Below are 4,113 nucleotides of genomic sequence, written 5' to 3' on the forward strand. Positions count from 1 at the left end.
TGACTTAGCAGCAGCAGCAGCACCCAATATAGGAGCACACAAGTATATTTTTTAAAATATTAACAGACATACAGAAATAACTGATGGGAATGCAATGATAGTAAGACATCCCACTTTCATCAATGGACAGGTCTTCAAGATAGAAAATCAGTATGGCAACAGAGATCCTAACTGCCACAATAGAATAGTTAGGCTTAATATCTGTAGGAAACTACATCCAAAAGAAACAGGATTTACATTCTTTTCAAGTGCACATGTAACATTCTCTAGGATAGATGACATACTAGGACACAAAACAAGCTGGAACAAATTTTAAGAGGATAGTAATTATTTTAAGCATCTTTTCCAACCACAATGCCATGAAACTAAAAATCAGCCACAGAAAGAGAAACAAGAAAAAATTGGATGACATGAAGACTAGCAACAAGATACTGAAAAACCAATGTCAATAATGAAATCGAGAGAAAAGTTTTAAATGCTACCAAAGCACCGAGCAATGAAAACACAACCACACAAAGTCAATGGCATGCAGCAAGAGCAGTTCTATGTGAGAAGTTCACAGCAATACAGCCCTTTCTAAAACAAACAAACAAACAAGAAAAATCTCAATAAACAACCTAACCTAGCACTTAAAAGAATTAGAAAGAGAAGAATGAATAAAACCTACAGTCAGCAGAAGGAAGAAAATAATAAAGATCAGAGATGAAATAAATAAAATAGAGGTTAAAAAAATAGGGAAAAAAATCAATAAAACCAAGAACCAAAATCAACAAACCTCTGGCCAGGTTCACACTGTGAGGACCCAAATAAACAAAATAAGAAATAAAACAGGAGAAAATAAACAACCAATACTACAGAAATGTGAAATACCATGAGAAAATACTTTGAACAGTTATATGCCAACAAAATGGAAAACCCAGAAGAAATGGACAAGTTTCTAGAAACATGCAACCTGTCAAAATGGAATCAAGAAAAACACATAATTTCAACAGATTGATCACCAGAAGAGAAATATAATATGTAATTTTAAAACTCCCTGAAAAAAAGACCAGATGGCTTCACTGGGGAATTCTACCTAACACACAAAGAAGAACTTATACCTGTCTTTCTCACACTCTTCCAAAAGATTGAAGAGGAGGGAGAACTCCCAAAGTCATACTATGAAATCACCATCACCCTGATATCAAAACCATACAAAGACAAAAAAGAAAACTACAGGCCAATATCTTTGATGAATATAGATGCAAAAATCCTCAACAAAATATTAGCAAACTGACTCCAACAACATGTAAAAAGGATCATACACCACGATCAGGTTAGATTCATCTTGATCCACTTTGGATATCCAAATAGCCAGGGTCATAAGGATATTTCAATATATGCAAATAAATCAACATGATACAACACATCAACAAAAGAAAAGACAAAACCACATGATCATCTCAATAGATGCAGAAGAATTATTTGATAAAGTTCAACGTCAGTTCATGAAAAAAGCTCTCACCAAAGTGGGTATAGAGGGAACATATTTCAACATAATAAAAGTCATTCATGGCAAACTGATAGCTGACATAATACTAAATTGCAAAAAGGTGAAAGTTTTCTCACTAAATTCTGGGAAAAGACAAGAATGCCCACTCTCACCACTTCTATTCAACACAGTATTGGAAGTCCAAGTCATAGCAATAATACAATGAAAAGAAATAAAATATATCCAAATCAAAAGGGAAAAGGTAAAATTGTTACTGTATGCAGATAACATGACACACTGTATAGAAAACCCTGAAGACTCTATAAAAACTATTAGGCTTGTCAATGAAGGTAGCATGACACAAGATTAATATACATAAATCTGTTGCATTTCTTTACACTAACAATGAAATATCAGAAAAAGAAAGTTAAAAAACATTTAAAACTGCATCAAAAAAATAAAATACTTAGGAATAAACCTAACCAAGGGAGTAAAAGACTTACACACATAGAAATATAAAACAGTGATAGAAGAAATCAAAGTTGACTCAAGGAAAAATATCCCATGCTCTTAGACTGGAAGAATCAATATTGTTTAGCAATACTACCCAAAGGAATCTACAGATTTAATGCAATTCCTATCAAATTACCCATGACATTTTTCACAGAACCAGAACAAATAATCCTAAAATTTATTGGAACCATGAAAGACCCAGAATTTCCTAAAAATCCAGAAGAAAAAGAACAAAGCTGAAAGTATAACCCTTCCACACACTTCAGACAATACCACAAAGCTAAAGTAATCAAGACAGTATAGTATTGGCACAAAAACAAACCAAAAAGAACACAAAAACAAATCAACAGAATTGTTGTTGTTCAGTCACTAAGTCATGTTCAACTCTTTGTGAGCCAGCCCATGGACTGTAGCATGCCAGGTTCCTCTGGCCTCCACTGTCTCCCAGAGATTGCTCATATCCACACCCATTGAGACAGTTATGCTATCTAACCATCTCATCTTCTGCCATCCCCTTCTCCTTTTGGCTTCACACTTTCCCATCAACAGGCTCTTCTCCAATGAGTTGACCCTGGGCATTAGATGGCCAAAATACAGGAGTTTCAGCTTCAGCATCAGTCCTTCCAATGAATATTTAGGGTTGATTTCTGTTAGGATTGACTGGTTTGATCTCCTTGCAACCCAAGGAACTCTCAAGAGTCTTCTCCAGCACCAGCACTGGAAAACATCTACTCTTCAGCACTTAGCCAGCTCTACAGTCCAATTCTCAAATCTGTACATGACTACTGGAAAAGCCATAGCTTTGATTATGCAGACTTTCTGTCAGCAAAGTAATGTCTCTGCTTTTTAATATGTTGTCTAAGTTTGTCACAGCTTTGCTTCCAAGGAGCAAGTATCTTCTAATTCATGGCTGCAGTCACTGTCCACAATGATTTCGGAGTCCAAGAAAGTAAAATCTGTCAATGTTTCCATTTTTCCCCATCTATTTGACATGAAGGAAAGAGACCAGATGTCATGATCTTAGTTTTTTGAATACTGAATTTCAAGTCAGCTTTTTCACTATGTTCTTTCACCGTCATCAAGAGGCTCTTTAGTTCCTCTTCACAACTGGCCATTGGAGTGGTATCATCTGAATATTTGAGGTTGCTGATATTTCTCCCAGCAATCTTGATTTCAGCTTGTGATTCATCCAGTCTGGCATTTTGCATGATGTACTCTGAATTTAAGATAAATAAGCACGGTAACAATATACAGCCTTGATGCACTCCTTTCCCAATTTGGAACCAGTCCGTAGTTCCATGTCTGGTTCTAACTGCTGCTTCTTGATGTACATACAGGTTTCTCAGGAGGCAGGTAAGGTGATCCTGTATTCCCATTTCTTGAAGAATTGTCCACAGTTTGTTATGATCCACATAGTCAATGACTTTTGTATAGTCAATGGGGCAGAAGTATATGCCTTTCTGGAATTTCCTTGCTTTCTCTATGATCCAGCAAATGTTGGCAATTTGATCTCTAGTTCCTCTTTTTTTTGAAACCCAACTTGTACATCTGGAAATTCTTGGTTCACATACTGCTGGAGACTATCTTGAAGAATTTTTAGCGTAAATTTGCTAGCAAATGGAAATGAGCACAATAGTACAGTAGTTTGAACATTCTTTGACATTTCCTTTCTTTAGGATTGGAATGAAAACATATTTTCCAATCCTGTGGTCATACCGAGTACAGCACTTTAACAGCATCATCTTTTAGGATTTGAAATAGTTCAGCTGGAATTCCATCACTAGCTTTGTTTGCAGTAATGCTTGCTAAGACCTACTTGACTTCACACACCAAATTCTGGCTCTAGGTGAGTGATCACACCATTGTGGTTATATGGGTCATTAAGATCTTCTTTTAATAGTTCTGTGTGTTCTTGCCACCTCTTCTTATTCCCTTCTACTTCTGTTAGGTCTTTGACATTTCTTCCCTTTATCGTGGTCATCTTTGAATGAAATGTTCCCTTCGTATCTGCAGTTTTCTTGAAGAGATCTCTAGTCTTTCTTATTCTATTGTTTTCCTCTGTTTCTTTGCATTGTTCACTTATTCTCTGGAACTCTACATTCAGCTGGGTATATCTTTCCTTTTCTCCT

Source organism: Moschus berezovskii, chromosome 8 (assembly GCF_049115385.1).
Source record: "Moschus berezovskii isolate FMDL1 chromosome 8, NW_MosBer_1.0, whole genome shotgun sequence".
Classification (NCBI taxonomy): domain Eukaryota; kingdom Metazoa; phylum Chordata; class Mammalia; order Artiodactyla; family Moschidae; genus Moschus; species Moschus berezovskii.